The following is a 23039-nucleotide window of genomic DNA, read 5'->3' on the forward strand; positions in this document are numbered from 1 at the left end:
GTCTTGATTACCAGTGTGGTAGTTGCTTTCTTCTTTCTGTGTCTTTTTTGGCATTTTGGTGAGCAGTGGGGAAAGGCTCTGTGTAGGGTTGCTGAGGAAATGCTCAAAGTACAGTATCCTGTACACAGCAGAGCTTAATAAGTAATAATTGAAAAGGTTACCAACCCTCTCGAGTCACTCCCCAACAAGGGTCCTCCTGCTTGGTGTTATTTGAGCTAAGAGAATGAGGCAGAGTTCCGTTTGGTGGCAAAAGAAAACTTTATTCTTTTTTTCTGTTTTTACACACTATTTTTTATTGGAACATAATTACTTTACAATGTTGTGTTAGTTTCTGCTGTACAGAAAAGTGGATCAGCTATATGTATACGTGTGTGTTCAATTGTGTCCAACTCTTTGTGACCTCGTGGATTATAGCCTGCTAGGCTTCTCTGTTTATGGGATTTTTCCAGGCAGGAATACTGGAAGAGGTTGCCATTTCCTCTTCCAGGGTATCTTTTTAACGGAAGGATTGAACCACGTCTCTTGAGTCTCCTGCATTGGGGTAGATTCCTTACCACCGAGCCACCTGGGAAGCCCCTGTGTATACATATGAGAAAGCTTTATTCTTCAATGAAAGAATAGGGAGATACAAGCTTGCATAATAGAGCACAGCTCTTCCCAATAGCCTGTGGGCGAGGCTGCCTTATAGGATTCTCCTGGGTTATGCGGAGAAGGGGCGAGTTCTCGTGGCTCAAGTGTGGCTCTGCTGCTCACGCCACACTTCAGACCGAGGTGCTCCGAGAGGCCGCTGTACGCAGAATATGCGGCTGCCATCTTGAATGAGGCGTCTACACAGAAAGCTGTGGAAATTTACCTCTGAGGCAACATGCACAACGCTTCTGCACATGCCAGCTACAGGCAGATGAAACTGGACTAAGAAGAGGTTAGACTTTATCTTATCACTAAATACCATCTTATTTTTTTCAGGAACCCCAGTTGGTTTTTCTGGTGATGAGCAAACAACTGCATGAGCAAAATTAAGAGAGTAAAATCAGCTCATGCATAGCAAAGCAGGCTGCTAATTACTTGATGTGATTTGAAAGGCAGTATGCTGCTGCTGCTGCTAAGTCGCTTCAGTCGTGTCCGACTATGTGCGACCCCATAGACCGAAGCCCACCAGGCTAGGCTCCCCCGTCCCTGGGATTCTCCAGGCAAGAACACTGGAGTGGGTTGCCATTTCCTTCTCCAATGCAGGAAAGTGAAAAGTGAAAGTGAAGTCGCTCAGTCGTGTCTGACTCCTAGCGACCCCCTGGACTGGAGTGGGTTGCCATTGCCTTCTCCAGAAAGGCACTATAAAGACTGCTTGGTCCCTTAATTTGGCAGATGTAACATAGTGCCTGGAATTCTCACCTTCGGTTTACAATTTTTCACTTTATGTTTGGGCACTGAATACTGGGAGTAACTAAAATTGGAGTTTTTCTGGAGATAAAATCTAGCGTCAACCAGTATGGCATGTTAGCTAGTTTGTTATCAGTGTGAGAGCTTTAGAAAGAAAAATCTTTGATTTCTGAAGAAGAGGGATGAGAAATGGAGGGGGAAAACGTTTAGAATCTGAAATGTTTGTTTCTCGAATCTTAGGAGCAGTGAGGAGAGGGCTGGTCAGGGGAGAGGCACTCTCTGATAAGGGGGGCCAGCATAGAGAAGGTGGTTTTGGCTGTGGTGGTGGCAGGTAGAGGTGTAGGGTCAACTGAGGAGAAGTTGGACCTCCTTTACAGTTTAGTCCACATGTGAAAGAAAGAGAACTAGTCCAACTTACTCCCTTAGTTTTCTGTTTATGGCCAAGAGGGCTGAAAGGGGGCGGAGGGGACGTTTCTTCCAACTGGTTGTCTATTGAACTCTTCAGAGAATAGCTTGACTGTCACCCTGCTTGCCTTTAGAGCCTTGAGAAAGTTTCCTTCCTTATGCTGGTTTTTCCATTCATGAGACCTTCATTCTGGGGGAAAGGAAGGGATTGCGAGAAGCAAAAGAAGAGCAGATGAGTGTTAGATTTTGGTCATTCTAACAGGTGTGTGGGTGGGTGGGTTGTGTGTGTGTTGCTCAGTCATGTCTGACTCATTTCAACCCCATGGACTGTAGCCCGCTAGGCTCCTCTGTCCATTGGATTCTCCAGGCAAGAATATCGGAGTGGATTGCCATTCCCTTTTCCAAATAGGTGTGTAATGATATCTTATTGTTGTTCTAATTCCTTAACTACTTTAAGGGTGCAGTTCAGTAATAAATATGTTTACATTGTTGTGCAACCAATCTCTAGAACTTTTTCATCTTCAAAACTGAAACTCTATACCCATCAAACAACTACTTTCCATTTCCTCTTCCCCCTACCAACTGACAACAACCATTCTACTTCTTTTTTAAAGTGTACAGTTAAATGGTTTTTAGTATAGAATTGTGCAGCCATTACCACTATTAATTTTAGAAAATTTTCATCACCTAAAAAAAATATGACCTTTAACGATGATGCTTCGATCATACCATCTGACTCCCCCATCCCAGTTGTTGCCAACCACTAATGTCTTGTGTCTTTATAGATTTACTTTTTCTGAACATTTTATACCAGGATGTGAACTCTTGTTACTGGCTTATTTTGCTTAGCACAGTGTTTTCCAGTTTCATTCATTTTGTAGCAAGTATGAAATAATATGCATTTTGTTTCTGAGTTTGATTGCTTTTGATACTTCGTATAACATACAGTGTTTTGTTTTGTTTGGGTTTTTTGAGTGTATGCCTGGCTTATTTCACTTAGCATAATGTCCCCAAGATTTATTTATTTGTGTCAGAATTTTCTTTGTTTTTAAGTCTGAATAATATTCCATTATATGTGTATATCACATTTTGTTTATCCATTCATCTGTCAATGGACACTGGGTTGTTTCCATCTCTTGACTATTGTGAATCAGATCAGATCAGATCAGTCGCTCAGTCGTGTCCGACTCTTTGCGACCCCTTGAGATCCTGCTCTTAGTTCTTTTAGGTATATACCTAAAAGTGGAATTGTTAGATTATTTTTTAATTACATTTATATTTTTTTGAGGAACTATCATAGTGTTTTTGCATAGTAGCTGCACTGTTTTACATTCTAACCAAGAGAGAAGAGGGGCTTCAATTTTTCTCCAGCCTTGCTAACATTTATATTCTGATTATTTTGAAGTTTGGTTTTGTTTTGATAGCAGCTCTAGGAATGACTTTTAAAGGTCCCTGTCATCAAACTATCATCTTTTCTTTATCGATGTGGAGATTGTAGTTCAAAGGAGCAGTGATTCCCATTAACAGTAGCTAAATGATTGAACTCAGGTTTTTAGAACCCAAGTACAAGGGTTTATATACTATCGAAGGATTCTCACAATACATCAGACAAAGCTATTAGAAATGGCAATCAAGAGGATCTTAAAATAAGAGAGATGAGACATTAGAAGCATGATGGAGGTTTCTATTCTTTAGTGTTATGTTTGTGTTTGCAAGGATGAGAATCTGTTGATAGTAATAGTGCCAAGGGGAGGAAATTTTTTTTTTTAATTAGCTACAGGAACAGTAACGCTTGACCCTCATCAATATGCTCAAATTAGCATTATCTGATTTACATTGGTATTAGCCCAGGTGTGTGGAAGAGCAGCAGGAGACTATCTCAGATCATTACAAAACTGGAGACATGTCTTCTGTCTTTCTCTGAGGATTTTCAAATAAACAGTAATTATAATGGTAGCAATTTAGGAATTGCTGATTACATAATTTCCCTAAACCTGTCATTATCTGTAAATATTTCATGAAAAACAGAAATACAGTATTTTTGATAGTTTCATGAAGGTATTTTTTTTCTTTGAAGAAAAAAACCCATTAACTATGTTCCTTGTATACTTTCCAGGTCAGGCAAATACTACTTCTGGAGCAGAGAATTATATCTACAGTTTCACATATCATTGTTGTTCTTTATGGCTATATATTTTGGGTACAATGTTGCAGAAACTGCTAAATGTTTATTTGATGACAGACTTTCTCTCTTGCACTGTGCAGAGAAATAAGATGTGATAATATAAGTGTAATGTAGTGCTCTGCACAGTACAAAATCCTGCAGTTTCTTTGTTTTCTTCCTGCTTGGTATGCAAGATACTTCTAAGCATTCTGAAAAAATACAGATCATGGAGAATTTAAAACACTGGACACTGTGAGAATATCATGTGGGGGGAACAGTGACAGCCTGGTGAGTCATGTTCGGTTCACGCTTAACATTTCTTTATTCTATCACCCCAATTTTATGGATGACAAGTGTGAAGAAGAGAGAAGTCAGGAGAAGACAGTGTCAAACAAATCACAGAAATGATCACACATTAAATTTATTCACATAGGAAATATTTACTAAATATCTATTATGTGCCAGGGTATAGTATTAGACACACATGGGAATGATATAGATGAAAAAGACACCATTCTTAATTTCAAGGACCTTATAAATACTCTCTGTAATGTGCTATCAAACATCAGAATCACATGGAAGTCTTATTCAGAGGTTGCCGGATACTACCCTTTACTTTCTGATTCAGTAGATATGGGCAGTGGTTGGGGAATAAACATTTGCATTTCTAAAATGTTCTTAGAGGATGTTGATGCTGCTGGTCCTGGGACCACCCTTTGCAAACCACGATTATAATGGAACTTTTGTGTCCACAAAAGGAAATTCTAAATTTAGAAATTTTTACTTGTAAAAGCCTTGTTTGATTGTATGTAATAAAAATATTGAGGTTTAGGACTTCTCTGGTGGTCCAGTGGTTAAGACTCTGTGCTCCTAATGCAGGGGGATCCAGGTTCAACCCCTGGTCAAGAACTGATCCCACAGCCACAGCTAAGAGTTTTCATGCTGCAGTGAAGATCCTGTGTCCCGCAGCTAAGACCCAGTGCAGCCAAATAAATCAATAATTTTTAAAGATATTGAGGCTTTACACAGTCAACTGAGGCTGTGCAATTAACATTGGCTGTAAAAGTGAACTTAAAATAATTATGCTTCTGACATAGCTATATTCATATCTATACATCTCTATTTTTCTGTATTCATGTGTATTTCTTTAAGAAAAGATATGAAGAAAAGGTACCCAGTGAAACAGTTTTGGAGATTTTGAAACATATTTAGTATATTATCAACAAAAAGAGATACCTACTAAGGTACAGGAGATATAAGTAAAAATATTTAGGAAAAAAAGCTTCAAATCAGTGAAATGTACAACCCCCTACCCCTACTGCTGCTGCTAAGTCGCTTCAGTCGTGTCTGACTCTGCGAGACCCCAGAGATGGCAGCCCACTAGGCACCCCCGTCCCTGGGATTCTCCAAGCAAGAACATGGAGTGGGTTGCCAGTTCCTTCTCCAATGCATGAAAGTGAAAAGTGAAAGTGAAGTCGCTCAGTTGTGTCTGACTCCTAGTGACCCCATGGACAGCAGCCTACCAGGCTCCTCCATCCATGGGATTTTCCAGGCAAGAGTACTGGAGTGGGGTGCCATTGCCTTCTCCACTACCCCTACTAAAAGCTCATAACCCAAAGAAGCCTCACGAATGTTATAGAAATAATAAAGAAGAAAAAAACCCTTAATGGTTGTCCTGTTACATTAAAAACAAAATAACAGAATAAAATAATTGGTATGTACTTTGATATAATACAAAAGTGGTTGTGTTTTACTTTAAGAAAACAACCCAATTTTCCATGGATTGGAATCTTCTTGGTTGTTTAATGATGAAAATAATATAATGATAAGTTAGTAATGGTGGATCCACTTCTTTATGTAACTGTACATACACATGGCACAAAGTACAAGCAATGACTTGAGGTTATCAGACAAGAAAGAGTTGAATGTGGTACAAACAAGTATATAAATAGCAGAAGTGGCTAAAAGTGAGCTAAATATGGGTTATGTATTATGTGACATCCTTTTTCTGATGTTCTCAAAGAATATTGACATTTAAAACATTAATTTGCACTCACAGTGCTATTGAAAGGAAGTAGGAAAGCATCATTGCCTATTTTGCTGCATATTTAAGATGGATATAGAGAGGCATGAAGTTTTCCTGATGCTCCCAAAGCTTGATACTTAAGACTTAGGATAAGTACATAGGATCATTACTTTTGCTGGTTTGTTCATTTTGCTGTTTTAATTTTAGTCTAGCTTTAAACACCAGACCGCATTTTTTTTTTTTTTAATGTAAGATTTGTAACAGCCTTTGTTTTGGAAGGAATTTCCAGGGATTTAAACTTGTTAATTTCTTCATAGCTGAGTTCATCTTCTGTGTACGCGTAGCAGGTAGTTGCTGTTAGCGTGATTCAAGTTTCACCACTAGAGTGTCATCTTTATTAAATCTCTCTCTCGTGGCATGCTAGTGAACTAGTTCCTATTTTTGCCTGATGCTCTTGCCAGTGTCGTCAATATTACAGAATGGTGACATGGGAAGGGTCTGGAATCAAGTTGTTGTGGTTCACATTTCAGCTCCACTAATACATTAGGTCTGTGATCTTGCAACAGTTTCTTAATCCTTCTAAACCTGAGGTTCCCAGTCTGTAAATGGACTTTAGCAGGAGCTGGGCCTGAATTGCTATGAGGGTCAAGGAACAGTAATAAAGTCATTCTGGAACCAGGTCAACCTCTAAAGTTCAAAAAGGAAGAATCTCTCCTGGAACACAGCTGGAATTTTGTTTGACTGTATAATTGGAGAATTGACCAATTATAGACCAAGCTAGAATCATCTAAAGCTTGGACATATCTGTTTAGAGTGTTCAACTTTAAGCTGTTCTGCCACTTTGGCAAGTTTTTCTGGATAGAGGGCATTCTGGCATTCTGTGAGGATAGTCCATTTGTTTAGATCGAAAGTTTCTCAAACAGGAAATGATCTTAACCTAATAGGACATTACAATGGGTTCTGGAGTTTCTTGAGGTACTTTGAGGTATTCCTGTAGTTCTTTGTAGTTGTGTACAACTAATGGCAATGACTAATCTAGGAGTATATAACCACTGAACAGAAAAGGAAGTTGTACTAGTCTTGAGGCAGAGGATACATTTCAGATTGTAATGAGAAGACAGAAGCCAACTGTAGCTTTAAGTTTAATTGAGTTTATAATGTGAGCGGTAGGAATGACAGGGAGATAAGGAATTTAGAGGAAAATTCCTGTGAATTTTTATATTGAAGAATAAAGCTTTTAGTCTATATAAAAGTAGACTCCTAATTAACAACATCTAGGTTAGAGTTTGCATATTATTATGCTAATTCTTAGGATGCACAAAAAATAAATCAAAGGCTTTTTGAGGATTTAATTTTTCTAACCAAGTTATAGAAGAGCACAGTAGGACATTCTTCACTTCTCACTTGACTTTTGCAGCGTGCTCATAAAGGGAGTTATTTTTACAAAATATTCAAGGGCTTCTTCAAAGCTTCTTTTGAAGGATTTACTTTGTCATCAGATCTTTACTTCTCAATGACTTATCTGTTTTCTAATTTCACTTTTATGGACTTCAAGAAATCCTGCACCTTTTGTAAGATTTTCAATTTCACTGATAATTATATCATAATTTTTATAAGAAAATGACAAAGATATGAAAATGGTGCATAGGATAAAAGCTAGTGTGAAGCAGAAAAAGATTTTTGAGTATGAATTAATTTTATGTGTGGGAGTTCCTTAGCAAATATTCTTCTGTCATAATAGTTTTGCTTGCCTATGAAACCTTGTAAGTCTGAGAGCTGGAAGAATACCTACATGGATAAAAAGAATGGCCTGTGTAATTTTGTTATCTACTCAGGGCAGGAATCTTATGGCTTTGTCTGTCCGAATGTGTTACTGATAATAGAAGCACCCACATTACTTTAATATTGGTTGCAACCTATTAGCTCTACCTTCTAGAATTGGGATTTACAGATTTGATGATTCTCTTCTCAAACCAAAGATTTCTAAAAGTAAGAGGATAACTACATTCATAGAGTAGTGCTCCAAAATTCCAAGTTGTAATTTTTGGACATCTATCATGAAGGTGATATGTCTTCAGAAAGTGAGGACATCCATCTAGAGTAATTCTTAAAATGGCAAATCTGTCCAGTGGCCACCTTGCTCTGGTCAACAGTTCCCTCCTCTAAAATAATGAGCTTGAGGCATTTGGTCAGGGCACACTCCACTTGGGCTCATGAAGTAAGCCTTTGTCCCTGTTTGTTCCTCTTTCTCTGCCAGGAAACTAAGAAAGAACTCTCATAAATGTAGACTTCAATGGTTCTTGTAGAGGCTGGATGCTGGGGGTCTAAGCAGAAGTCCTGACTATGGTTACCCTCTTATCTGGATGTGGTGAATAAAAGCCACCTCAAAACAGGCTTACTCATTATTCCTAAAATGAGCTCATTGCAGAGGTTTCTTTCTCATTTAGGCTGGGTCCACTGGCAGAATGGATTTTGCTAGAGTCTGTCCTCTTCCATGGGCATTTGAACAATAGTTTTAGCTTAGTGCCAACATTCTTACAGAGGGCTCTCCTAAAGCATATAGTAGGGAAACACAGGATGATTCTCAAAGTGCATGTGAGAGCATAATTGACATTTTGGACTAGATAATTCTTTGTTGTGTTAATTGTCCTGTGCAGTGCAGAATGTTTAGCATCAGTCCTAACTTCTGTTCACTAAATGCCTACAGCATGCTTTTAGTCATGACAATCAGGGATGTCTGTGCTGTTGTCCAGTTGCTCAGTCACATCTGACTCTTGGCGAGCCATGGACTGGAGCACGCCAGGCTTCCCTGTCCTTTACTGCCTCCGAGAGCTTGCTCAAAGTCATGTCCATTGAGTGGGTGATGCCATCCAACCATCTCACCCTCTTCTCCTCCCACCTTCAATCTTTCCCGCATCAGGGTCTTTTCTAATGAATTACCTCTTTGAATCAGGTGGCCAAAGTATTGGAGCTTCAGCTTCAGCATCAGTCCTTCCAATGAATATTCAGGGTTGACATCCTTTAGGATTGACTGGTTTGATCTTCTTGCAGTCCAAGGGACTCTCAAGAGTCTTCTCCAACACCACAGTTCAAAAGCATCAGTTCTTCGATATTCAGCCTTCTTTATGGTCCAACTCTCACATCCATACATGACTACTGGAAAAGCCATAGTTTTGACTAGAGGGACACATTTGTCAGCAAATTATGTCTCTGCTTTTTAATGTGCTGTCTAGGTTGGTCATAGCTTTTCTTCCAAGGAGCAAGGGTCTTTTAATTTCATGGCTGCAGTCATCTCATATGCAGTGATTTTGGAGCCCAAGAAAATAAAGTCTCTCACTGTTTCCATTGTTTCCCCATCTATTTGCCATGAAACTATGACACCAGAATGCCATGAGCTTAGTTTTTTGAATGTTGGGTTTTAAGCCAGCTTTTTTCACTCTCCTCTTCTGTCTCTAGACATTGCCAAATGCCTCTTCGGTGGAAAATGGCCCCTGGCTGGGACCCAATCCAGACCAATATTGGGAAATCCTATTGACTGTATCTTCAAAATGTATTCAAAATTCAACCACCTCTCATCACTTCCGTTTTCTATCTTTGTTCAAGCCACCATCATCCTTTGTCTGGATTACTGCAATAACTTCCTAATTAGACTTCTAACATCTGTCTCGCCTTCTACCCTTAACATTTCAGTGTCTTCTCAATGCATCATCCAGAGTGATCTTTTAGAAACATGCCTATTTATATCAGCACTTACCTCCTCATAACCCTCCAGTGACTCCCCATTTCCTTTAGAGTAAAATGGTTAACCGAGTGAGCCAAAAAAAAGTCTGTCTAGTCAAGGCTATCGTTTTTCTACTAGTAATGTATGGATGTGAGAGTTGGACCGTGAAGAAAGCTGAGTGCCAAAGAATTGATGCTTTTGAACTGTGGTGTTAGAGAAGACTCTTGAGAGTCCCTTGGACTACAAGGAGATCCAATCAGTCCATTCTAAAGGAGATCAGTCCTGGGTGTTCTTTGGAAGGAATGATGCTAAAGCTGAAGCTCCAATACTTTGGCCACCTCATTCGAAGAGTTGACTCATTGGAAAAGACTCTGATGCTGGGAGGGACTGGGGGCAGGAGGAGAAGGGGACGACAGAGGATGAGATGTCTTGATGGCATCACTGACTCGATGGACGTGAGTCTGAGTGAACTCCAGGAGTTGGTGATGGACAGGGAGGCCTGGAGTGCTGCAATTCATGAGGTCGCAAAGAGTCGGGCACGACTGAGCAACTGAACTGAACTGAGTGAGCTTAGGACCTGTTGATACATTGCTACCACTGGCTGAACCAAGGGTCTACACAGGAGCTGACCATATGACAGCCAATTGCTCTTGGCAAAACTCGAGAGCTTTCTAAAAGTTTTTCATGAAGTTGTCTTCAAAGCCAGCTTAATCAGACAAGAACACTACCCTCATTCCTTATAGTCAGATACTTTTTATCCCAGGTTTTTTCCCAGTCTGATCATCAACCCATATACTAGACTAGGATAACAATTATCTCTATCCAAAAATTAAAGTCCACATGTGAAGGATGAAGTTTTACTACCACTAAGTTCATTTAAAATAAAGCAGTAGATTCTAAAGGCAAATCTACAAGAGGATTCCCCCAAATTGTTTTAAACAATGTCAAGATTGATGGAATAAAAGCAAAAATTCCTAAGGTAGCTATATAGAAGGAGATACTATTCATTTGTATTTTTAATTTTGAGATGTAATTAATATGACCTTTCCTGTTTTATCCAAAATTGCCTCCTAGAATAGTTTAGCAATGTGACATCTTAAAATAATATTTTGTAAAATTTAAAGAATATGCCCTAGAAATGTGAAAAGTAAGATAAAAATTAAACATAATGTAAATCAAGAGGTAGAACACCTTAATTACAAGTGACCCAAAAAACTTTTCCCCCCAGATCAACATGAAGTAAGATCCTATGAAAAGAGCAAAAATAAAGAATGGTTAAAGGTAAAAAATTTACCCCCCCCCCAATTCTTACTTTGATTTTAAAAGATGTCATCAGTCTTTTAGAGCACAGAAATAGTGAATGCACCTCTCACTACAGCTTGGGAAGATCACATTTGGCGTTGCTAGTCTGCTTTCAGTCTAATGTCTTCATACAGGAAAAATAGAGCTAATTGGATTATTTTCAACCAGAAATAAAGGAACATAAATTTAAAAAAAATAAGAATTGATACAAAATGATAATGTTTTACAAGTTCTAAATGGGAATGCAGATAAGAAAAGATCCTATTGCTCTGTGCAATGGGGGTGAAGTCAAGCAAAGTAAACTTGAAAGTCAAATATCACAGAGAATATTTTGATGACAAGTGGTAATGTTCTATTGCATAGCAAGAGCCCTTCAAAATATGAGAATTTGAATGTAAATTGGAAATACTCAGGGAGGTTCTCAGAGGTACAATCCTTGTCCGGTGAGAGAGTTATAATTCCTTGTTTATTTTTTCTCTTTGACATATTATAAGCTATTCACTTTTTCAAGGATTTTGTGAATTATCATTAAAATATTTATTGGTTTTACCGACTACTTTTTGGCCACCATACTTCTCTAGGGAGAGAATACAATAATTTGACAGCATGTTGGCTCTTACACTTAACTTTAATCTCCTGTTAGTAAGTCTACTTTTTCTCCAGGCTTTTGGCTTGGGATAACTTTTTTGCTGCCACAGAAAATAGTGCCATCTTTCAGACATTAGCAAAAGTGAATTTAATAACATGCTAAAAACTTGATTTTTAAATACAGAGATACAATATAATAAGAGGCATGGCTGATAAAATCATTTAAGTGCATTCATTAATAAAGACACATTTTCCCATACTAGAGATGGCATAAGTGGTGCTTATGGTCTCCAGCTAGCCAGCCATGCTTATTTAATTTAAAATGCAGTTGAAACTGAATGTTCTATAAATCAGATACATTACGGGTTAATAGGGCCTTTGGGGAGGTTGAGATTGGAGGCAGTGAGAGGAATAGTCAGGGAATTTGACGCTGTAAATTATTTCTAAGGTAACTGATTTCCAAGTCAGACTTCAGGATGCCAAGACCGCAACTAAAATATGTTCTGGGAAACTGAGAGATTGAGAGAGGGCAAAAAGGAAGAATAGGAGATAGAATTTTCTTCTTGTCAGGCCACATGTGGCAGTAGAAGTGCACCCCAAACTAAACTCTCTCATCAGATTACCCAGGATGAAGAGGGTTCCTCTAACCTCAGCCCCAGAAAAGTCACCAGGAGAGGATTCTCTCTCTTCTTTCAACCTCTTTCCCCAGAAATCACTGCTTAGATTTGTTGAGAGACAATTATTCAGGAGTCTTGCATTTCTGCACCTCTTATAAAGCAAGGCAGTGACTACTTTTTGTTCTCAACTATATTTTCAAGGATGTTTGTTAGGAAGATGGAGATATTGTCTCCTCCAAAGGAAAGGGTAGGATTGTTTATAGTAGGAAGATAGAGATAGTATCTCTCTCTGGAGCAATGGGCAGGAACTCTCACAAACACAAGATTTGTGTTCCCTAAGGTCAGGGTACCCCTGTTTTTATTAAATGCTATGGGAATGGTGGGTCTGGGTATCAGTGCAAATGCTAACAGTCTAGTTATTGCCATTGCTTTGAGTAATAACTTGTCCTTTATCTCTGATCCAGGGTTTCATGTCTTCTACCAATACCCATAAAACTGGCAGGCTAACTTGTTAACTTGAAAGTAGCTTGTATGTTAGTTTGTGGCAGGCTAATTTATTAGCTTGCTGCTTTTTAATAAAAGCAGCATATTTTGATTAGATTCTGATATATATATATATTATCAGATCAGATCAGATCAGTCGCTCAGTCGTGTCCGACTCTTTGCGACCCCATGAATCGCAGCACGCCAGGCCTCCCTGTCCATCACCAACTCCCGGAATTCACTCAGACTCAAGTCCATCGAGTCAGTGATGCCATCCAGCCATATTATATATGTATGTAAATCTATAAAACTAAATATACCACCTATTTTTTACAGATAAAACTCTGCTTGTTTATATATACTAATTTAGCATAACGAACAAGATGTTTTGTGAAAAGAGACATGATTGATTAAAAAAGTCATTAACCATGACTGTTAATATTTATGCTATTCAAAATTTTATTTTCATTATAATCCATAGAATTTAAAAAAAATTTTCTTTACTTTTAATTGAAGGATAATTGTTTTACAATATTGGCATTATACTACATAAAGTTTAATACATACATTTCTATAGTTGTAAAGATGTTTGTTGTGTTTTTTTCCTAAGTATTTGTACAAAAGAAAAATAGGTTCTGTTATTCTAAATTTGCTCAGTGGTCCAAAGGACAAACTCAACTAAAGTTTACTTTTCTACCATAAAAACTTTTGAATTTACTCTGTTGCTAGGGAGCATATTGTTCTGAATTTCCTATTGTTTGTGGCAGAGTATGGCTCAGTCCTGGTTAGGTGTGGCTGAATGTAGAGCCTAAGACAATTTCAAGGGTCAACAAAAAAAGTAAGAGCTACATTTTATAGCTTTAAATATATTTTATTATTAGGTTTAAATGTAGATTTAGATTTTTGGGGAGTGGTGTGTTCTCAATACATATTCACTCATTCACTAAACTACTTTATAGTTTATATTAGAGACTGAGAAAGCTCTCTTAATTATTGAAACAGCCTTTTTCTCAGGATCTACCAGCTTCTGGTATAGACAAGCTATACAGTAGATGCAGCTGCTTCTCTTACTTTTTAGTGACCTAATTATTTTTTTTCAGTGCCTTACACATGGCAGGATAGAGAAGGATACTGAATTGAATATAAGTATACTGTTCTTCTTTAAGACTATCATAGAAAGTAAAATTAGGAATTGACCCAGGTTATTTCAACAAATAGAACAGTAGCATGTGCCCTTTTGCTCTGTAAATATGGACAAAAACCGATTTTTGTCAAACAGGCCATTCCTTAACTAACAAGCTGAAGCTTTCAAAGATTTCTGTGAAAATGTGTATGTGCATTAAGATCTTTGGGTTCCCTGGTGGCTCAGCAGTAAAGAATCTGCCTTCCAATGTAGGAAACACTGGTTCGATCCCTGGAGATCCAGAAAGATTTCCTGGAGAAGGTATTGGCAACCCTTCCCTGGTGGCTCAGACAGTAAAGCATCTGTGTGCAATGCAGGAGACCAGGGTTCAATCCCTGGGGTGGGAAGATCTGCTGGAGAAGGAAATGGCAGCCCACTCCAGTGTTCTTGCCTGGAAAATCCCATGGACGGCAGAGCCTGGTAGGCTATGGTCCATGGGATTGCAGAGTCAGACACAACTAAGTGACTTCACTTTCACTTTCACTTTCTAGTATTCTTGCCTGGGAAATCCCATGAACAGAGCCGTGTAGGAGGTTACAGTCCATGGCGTCACAAAATAGCTGGACATGACTTAGCCACTAAACAACACCAACATTAGGATCTTTAAAAGATTAGATAATTAGAATTGTCAGGATAGTAATCACTTTATTTTAGCTGGTGTTCTGCCAGATAAACTAGACAGATTTGACACAAAGTTATAACAGCAAATAAATTGAAACATCATTTAAAATACTTGTCTTCACTCATGTTTTGGAGCTCAAGTTTGGTCCTTTAAATTAAATATCCACATTTAATTATTTAGTAGGAGGATAAAACCAATTCTCAAAACATTTAATAATAAAAATAAACTGACAGAAAATATCTGACAAATAAGTGTTAACTCATTTCTGCATTATCTCATTTAATAGTCACAATTATTGTTATTTCTGTATTATAGATGAGGAAATTAAGACTTAAACAGAAATTAAGTAACTTGCCTGAGTTTACATAGATACAAGGTGGTAGAATTTTAATTCAGTATAGTTAATTCTTATAGCCAGAAAATGATAGTATTTTTCAATGAAAATGAAAATGCCATTGTTTTTAAACAATAAGTCTGGCACTTGATATTGTCTCAGAAACCAAATTCTGAAGAAGAAATTTGCATTTCTTTTGTTTTATCCAATTCAACCTTAAGGTGGAACTACCATGAAAAAGAAAACAAAACAAATTATGCACATATTGGGAATAGCTTGTTAGAAACCCGTTAACTTTCAACTATCAAGATTTTAACCACTAAAGGTATTAGGTTAAAGCTATCACTTGAGAAAATTGCACATGTCTCCCTTGGGAGAAAAATAACTCAATCCTAAAACTACAAAGCTAAGACTACAAACTCTACAACAAGATAGTACACACTTTAGCAGCACTAATCAATTAAACCTCATAATCCTGCTGAAATTGAGTTCTAACTTTCCTGAGAGGACACACCAGTGGACATCTATAATCTTCAACTGCAGATGCCCCAGAAGGTTTCTATCCTGGGCAGCTGTGCGGCTGCCGCTATTCCTATTAGCTGCCTGGTCAGTGTCAGCCAGCAGGGTTCTAGATTACCCAGGTCTGAGCAACCTGAAGTTCCAGTGTTGATCAGGAGATAAAGTATTTGCTTTTGGTTGTGCTCTAACTTCTCTGCCAGTATTTCTGCAAGGTGGATAATCTCTCCAAACACAATAACTTTTTCAATCAATCAGACCCATGGGTGGCCTTGAGTATAGTTAAAGCACAGGGAACTCTGCTCAATATTCTGCAATAACCTAAATGGGGAAAGAATTTGAAAAAGGATTAAAAAAACACAAACAAAAGCTACATGGAGAAATAAAGATCTCAATAAAATACATGAGAAATTTAAAAAATAAAAAGAAGGTAACTGCTTCTATGGTATGATTTACAAGACCCTCAGTAAAGGACTTTGCTATACCTTGCAAAGTCTCTCATTCTCCATCTAATTTCTAGGGATTAATTTCCTACAAAACTGGCATGCCTAGAAGGTCTCAAATTACTTTATTAAAAAGGATTTAAATAATTTTGGGGGACACAGTCATCGTCCCTAGATGAAATTAAAACTTCTGTTCACTCTTTGATTTTTTAGTTTATATAATTCCTTGTTAATCAACATCAACCTGTACCGTATTTGACTAAGCCATTTTTCTCACAATTGACAATTCTTCACAACCAAACTGCCCTTGCTTCATAGGGTATAATATTCAAACCTGTTAAGGACTACCCATTACCCTCATTATACCAGAAGCCAGCTCTGAATGCATGTACCCATTGTTAATAGAAGAGCCATCGCCTCCAATTCAGCCAAATGATATTAAAGCTAGTGTGTACAACTCTAATCTCTCTAATTGCAGTTGTTTCCAACCTCTGTTTTCATCAGAACTGTTTTTGGTTCAAACAAAATTTCACCTAGAACCTCAATATTGATTGATATGTTCAATAACTATTAAGCACTAATTATGTGACAAGCACTGAATATTTGCCTTAGTGAGTGGAAATACCATCCATCCACCAAATAAGTTTGGACCAAAGTGTAGGAGTCATCCCTGATTCCTTTTTCCTTCACTGCATATATTCTGTCCATCAGCACTTTGTTACCTCTGCTATCTCCAGCTCTACTATCTTCATTTTTCCACTTCTCCCTGCCTACACATGGTCCAAGTCATTGTTATCTCCCTTAACAATGCCAGGATACACCTCCCTGCTGATTCTGTTCTTGCTCACCTATCATCTATTCTACATATATGTGGCAAGATAATCTAATGCTTCAACATGATCTACAATGCTCTGTATGAACTTCCCTCTGCCTGCCATTCCCATTTCGTCTTGTCATTCATGAAGCTCTAGACACAGTGAAATTTATGCTTCTTTTTGTCAAAGATATTCCTGATCTGAGTTCTTTGCACTTTCTCTTTCTGGAGTGCTCACCAGGACCACTCATGGCTATCTCTTTCATATGTCAATAATTTTCATCTCAAATCATGTTACGTCCTTAAATCTTCCCCACCAGACCACTTAAATTAACCCTCCAACCCTTAGGCAGAAAGTGAAATAAACCCTTAGTCACTCTTTATCACATTCCTTTGTTTTATTTCCTTCAAATCATTGGGTACTGTCTGAACTATTATGCTATTTTACTTGTGTACTTTTATTGTCTACCTCTCACTCTTCTATAATATAAACTCCTTTCATAACCATGTCCTTTAAAATTGTTTTTGACATATAGCTGGTCTTGAATGGCTGTTACAGACAGTGGGGGATAAAACAAAGTCCTTGTCTTGACAGAAATTTCAGTTAGACAAAAGAAGTAAATAATGAATAGATACAAAGTGGCATCAGTTCAGTTCAGTTGCTCAGTCATGTCCAACTCTTTATGACTCCATGAAACGCAGCACGCCAGGCCTCCCTGTCTATCACCAACTCCCAGAGTCCACCCAAACCCATGTCCATCGAGTTAGTGATGCCATCCAACCCTCTCATCCTCTGTCATCTACTTCTCCTCCTGCCTTCAATCTTTCCCAGCATCAGGGTCTTTTCAAATGAGTCAGCTCTACACATCAGGTGGCCAAAGTATTGGAGTTTCAGCTTCAACATCAGTCCCTCCAATGAACACCCAGGACTGATCTCCTTTAGGATGGACTGGTTGGATCTCCTTGCATTCCAAGGGACTCTCAAGAGTCTTCTCCAACACCACAGTTCAAAAGCGTCAATTCTTTGGTGCACAGCTTTCTTCACAGTCCAACTCTCACATCCATACATGACCACTGAAAAAACCGTAGCCTTGACTAGACTGCTTTGTTGGCAAAGTAATGTCTCTGCTTTTTAATATGCTGTCTAGGTTGGTTATAACTTTCCTTCCCAGGAGTAAGCATCTTTTAATTTCATGGCTGCAATCACCATCTGCAGTGATTTTGGAGCCCAGAAAAATAAAGTCTGACACTGTGTCCACTGTTTCCCAATCTATTTGCCATGAAGTGATGGGACCAGATGCCATGATCTTAGTTTTCTGAATGTTGAAAACTAAGCGTTTCTCATGAAGTACTCTGCATATAAGTTAAATAAGCAGGGTGACAATATACAGCCTTGATGTACTCCTTTTCCTATTTGGAACCAGTCTGTTGTTCCATGTCCAGTTCTAACTGTTGCTTCCTGACCTGCCTATAGGTTTCTCAAAAGGCAGGTCAGGTGGTCTGGTATTCCCATCTCTTTCAGAATTTTCCACAGTTGATTGTGATCCACACAGTCAAAGGCTTTGGCATAGTTAATAAAGCAGAAATAGATGTTTTTCTGGAACTCTCTTGCCTTTTCCATGATCCAGTGGATGTTGACAACTTGATCTCTGATTCCTCTGCCTTTTCTAAAACTAGCTTGAATATCTGGAAGTTCACAGTTCACATATTGCTGAAACCTGGCTTGGAGAATTTTGAGCATTACTTTACTAGCATGTGAGATGAGTGCAATTATGTGGTAGTTTAAGCATTCTTTGGCATTGCTTTTCTTTGAGATTGGAATGAAAACTGACCTTTTCTAGTCCTGTGGCCACTGCTGAGTTTTCCAAATTTGCTGGCATATTGAGTGCAACACTTTCACAGCATCATCTTTCAGAATTTGAAATAGCTCAACTGGAATTCCATCACCTCCACTAGCTTTGTTCGTAGTGATGCTAAGGCCCACTTGACTTCACATTCCAGGATGTCTGGCTCTAGGTGAGTGATAATACCATCATGATTATCTGGGTCGTGAAGATCCTTTTTGTATAGTTCTTCTGTGTATTCTTGCCACTTCTTAATATCTTCTGCTTGTGTTAGGTCCCTAACATTTCTGTCCTTTATTGAGCCTATCTTTGCATGAAATGTTCCCTTGCTATCTAATTTTCTTGAAGAGATCTCTAGTCTTTCCCATTCTATTGTTTTTCTCTTTCTTTGCATTGATCCCTGAGGAAGCATAGGTACCATAAAATCATAGATTTCTCTGTGGTCGGAGAAGGTGGCTCCACACAGGGAACATTGAGGAAGTGAGCTGGAGGGAGTCAGCCATGTAGCTATCTGAGGCAAGAATACACAAGGAGAGGGAAAAGGGAAGGTTTTAATGTTTTTGAGGCAAGCCTGGCCTCTTTGAAGCTAGAGTGAAATGGGCAGAGAGGAGAGTAATGGGTTACAGTGGAAGGGCTGTTTCTTTGAGCATTATAAAGTGAAAGTGATAATAAAAAGTGTTAGTTATTTTATTTCTCTCCTAGTTGAGTGAGAAGGCAATGGCAAGCCACTCCAGTACTCTTGCCTAGAAAATCCCAGGAACGGGGGAGCCTGATGGGCTGCCGTCTATGGGGTCGCACAGAGTTGGACACGACTGAAGCGACTTAGCAGCAGCAGCAGTAAAGTGAAAGTGAAAGTGTTAGTCGTTTAACTATGTCTGATTCTTTGTCACTCCAAGGACTGTAGCCCACCAGGCTCTTCTGTTCATGGAATTGTCCAGGCAAGAATACTAGAGTGGGTTGCCATTCCCTTCTCCAGTGGATCTTCCTGACCTAGGGGTCGAATCCAGGTCCCTGACTTGCAGGTGGATTCTTTACCATCTGAGCCACTAGGGAAGCCCTCAACTCTTAATAATTTAGACATTAAAACTCACATTTTCCTGAGCAGCACACTTGGAAGGTATTTCAGCCTTCATGGAAGGTTTTTCATAAGTAGCCTAATGGGTTGCATTGAGGTTGATGTCACTCTGGATGATATTAAATTGTTCTGGTGTATCCAATCACAGTATGTATAAAAACCCCTGAAAAGAATGCAAAATTGTGAATCATACTTGACCTCTCAGAAATGATTATCTTTTACTCTAAACAGTCAGTTAATCATATTGCTGACATTTTGATTCAAGGTCAAAATGGGGGAGTTTAGTTTGATTACGACATTTGTGTCAAAGGGAGATCAGCCCTGGGATTTCTTTGGAGGGAATGATGCTGAAGCTGAAACTCCAGTACGTTGGCCACCTCATGCGAAGAGTTGACTCATTGGAAAAGACTCTGATGCTGGGAGGGATTGGGGGCAGGAGGAGAAGGGGACAAGAGAGGATGAAATGGCTGGATGGCATCACTGACTCGATGGACATGAGTCTCAGTGAACTCTGGGAGTTGGTGATGGACAGGGAGGCCTGGCGTGCTGCGATTCATGGGGTCACAAAGAATCAGACATGACTGAGTGACTGAACTGAACTGAATCTGGTTGCTTCTAGCTACTTGCAGGCAAAGGGTGTGTATACCAGAAAAATAGCTTCATTCCAGTTTTCAGAAACACTTGTAATTTTGGGGGGAAGTGGCTCAGATGGTAAAAGAATCTGCCTGAAATGCAGGAGATCTGAGTTTGATCCATGGGTGGGGAAGATCCCTTGGAAAAGGGAATGGCACCCCACTCCAGTGTTCTTGCCTGGAGAAGTCCATGGAATCGCAAAAAGTTATACATGACTGAGTAACAAAGGTCCGTCTAGTCAAGGCTATGGTTTTTCCTGTGGTCATGTATGGATGTGAGAGTTGGATTGTGAAGAAGGCTGAGCACCAAAGAATTGATGCTTTTGAACTGTGGTGTTGGAGAAGACTCTTGAGAGTTCCTTGGACTGCAAGGAGATCCAACCAGTCCATTCTGAAGGAGATCAGCCCTGGGATTTCTTTGGAAGGAATGATGCTGAAGCTGAAACTCCAATACTTTGGCCACCTCATGCAAAGAGTTGACTCATTGGAAAAGACTCTGACGCTGGGAGGGATTGGGGGCAGGAGGAGAAGGGGACGACAGAGGATGAGATGGCTGGATGGCATCACCGACTCGATGGACATGAGTCTGAGTGAACTCCAGGAGTTGGTGATGGACAGAGAGGCCTGGCATGCTGCGATTCATGGGGTCACAAAGAGTCGGACACGAGTGAGCGACTGAACTGAACTGAACTGAACTGAGTGACTAGCACATTCTACTTCAGACAGTAAACTTTTTGATAGACAAAATTATAATTCAAGTAGTGGGTACACAGAAATTAGGTAAAATGTTGTTTATTACAGAGAACAAATATAGGGAAAACCTTGGTACTTAGCTTCAAGGTGTTCATGGTTTAACTGATAGACAAGACAAATCATATACCGGTGTAACAATGGTTGTTTCCATACTGCTGTGCTTGCCTTCCTTCTGCCATGATTTTCTAGCCTCTGAAAGTTACTTCATCTTCCTGATCTGGGGAGATGTGAGGAGTAGTTGGCTGGTCGTGGTGGGATCTATCATCATTCGTCATCTGTGTGACTAATCTAACTTTGGCCTCATACCCATATTCTAATAATTGGATCTGCCTTTTGCTTTGGCATTGACCAAGCTCTCCTTGCATCCTGGTTATCTCTGTGCTGTCAGCCTCATAACATTTACAGGGTTAAAAAGATTAAAGTTCTCCCCCAAGTCAAACCTGGGCTTGTGATCATTTGTCTGAGGCCACCTGCCTGTTTTCCCACCTGTTGTCTGCCACCAGAATACTCAATCAATTCTGAGATTGATATGATAGTAGTAAAATATAATTAGCAGACACTTCTAATTCCCAGGTGACAGAACGTGGGAAGAAAAGACACTTACCTCACTATACAGTTTTGAATTTTTTACCATGTACTTAAAGAAAAAAAGAAAAAAATTGAAACAGCAACAACTTCAAAAACTGACAAGATGGTATTTTTCTAGTTCACAGAAAAATAGTCTTACCTCAAATGAAGTACCTGATGCTTGAGATCCCAAGAAAGCAATTCACACAATGGAAACCAGGTAAGCTAACCCTCGATTATAATCTGAGGACTTGGCATTAAACCTCAGTGGTATGCCCTGGAAGGTTGGACTCTAAGATTACCTACAACTCCAGTGTGTTTTGTGAGCCCGTATGATAGCAAGACACAGAAGAGTGTGAAGAGTGTGTAAGAGAGGATTTGCCTCAGTGCCTATGTGTGATGTGGGGGAAGGGAAGGACTTGCAGGCTTGTCTTCTTCACTGCACGAAAACAGAGGGGCAGGTTGGACACCCGCCTTACCTTTCAGTCTCTTGAAAGGAAGAAAAAAAGCCCCAAGGAACCATCTTTATATTTGAGTAGTCTTTCAGTCTTTTTAATACTCTACCTTCTTGTACTGTGTTGTAATCAAGGATCACATTCCTTCTCCTTGGAGATAGAATGGGAGGCCTACATTCTAATCCATTATTTAGGAGATGGAGTAGGGAAGGAAAAGGGATCTTTAATTTCCTCCCTAGAGAAGAAAGATTGTTGGACAGATGAGTTCATGATGGGAGTGGGAATGGGGGAAATAGATATTGGAGATAGGATAAATATAAGGTGAGGGTGGCTAGGTAATGTCAGGTAGGTTTCAGAGAGTCTGAAAGTTTTGATTAAGAGATTGGACTTTTTTCCTCTTAGTTTATTTAATCATTCAGTAAATGTTCCCCAGGTGCCCACATGATGCCAAGCCTGGGTTGGAGGCAGGGTGACAATGATGAACAATATAATCTTTTGTGCTTAAGTAGCCTAGATTCTCTAGGGGGGAATAGATAAGTAAAGAGGCAATTAAAATAATGTATTAGTGCCATGTCTGGAGCAGATGGAGCTGTTCCAGGAAGACATATGACCTAATTCTGGGAGGATGGAGAAAACTCCCTAGAGGAGGAGACATTTGGGAGGTAGTCTTGAGCTAAACCTGCAGAGATGGTGGCAAAAAGCATTCAGGCAAAAGGACAATCATGCAGATAGATCAGAAAGTGAGCTTGACTTATTAGAGGACTTAAATTCCCTTCAGTTTATGTGGAAAGTAACCAGGAAAACAGTGAGTAATGAGACTGGAGAAATCTTCAAGGCTGGATAGTCAAAGCCCTCATAAAACACATGTTAAGTGGTTTGGAATTTATCCCAGGAACAATGGGAGAGCCACTGGATAACTTTATTAGGGAAATGACATAAGCAGGTTTATACTTTTAGAAAGGTCACTCTGTCTTGTGTGAACAATAGACAAGAAGGAGGCAACACTGGAGGCAGAGACCAGTTAGCAGGACATTGAAATAATCCAGGCAGGAGATAATGGCCACTGTAGTAAAATGAAAACTTTGGGTTTGCAGGATGTGCTTGAATTCTTTTGTTGC

The 23039-nt window shown here is 39.2% G+C and overlaps 1 long non-coding RNA gene across 3 annotated transcripts in view; it reads left to right on the forward strand.

Moving 5' to 3' along the window:
- The first annotated feature begins 597 nt into the window (after positions 1-597).
- LOC147374269 (uncharacterized) overlaps positions 598-23039 on the forward strand; it is an 83554-nt gene continuing 61112 nt past the window's right edge. Inside the window, exons 1-2 of one of the 3 annotated variants that reach the window (XR_015162576.1) lie at positions 598-922; positions 21606-21686. This is a non-coding gene — a long non-coding RNA (uncharacterized LOC147374269). The remainder of the gene's footprint in view (positions 923-21605; positions 21687-23039) is intronic. The other 2 variants (XR_015162575.1, XR_015162574.1) reach the window with 2 other exon arrangements.

Source organism: Bos grunniens, chromosome 4 (genome assembly GCF_055505025.1).
Source record: "Bos grunniens cultivar Pamir isolate PY7600 chromosome 4, Bosgru_T2T1.0, whole genome shotgun sequence".
Lineage (NCBI taxonomy): Eukaryota > Metazoa > Chordata > Mammalia > Artiodactyla > Bovidae > Bos > Bos grunniens.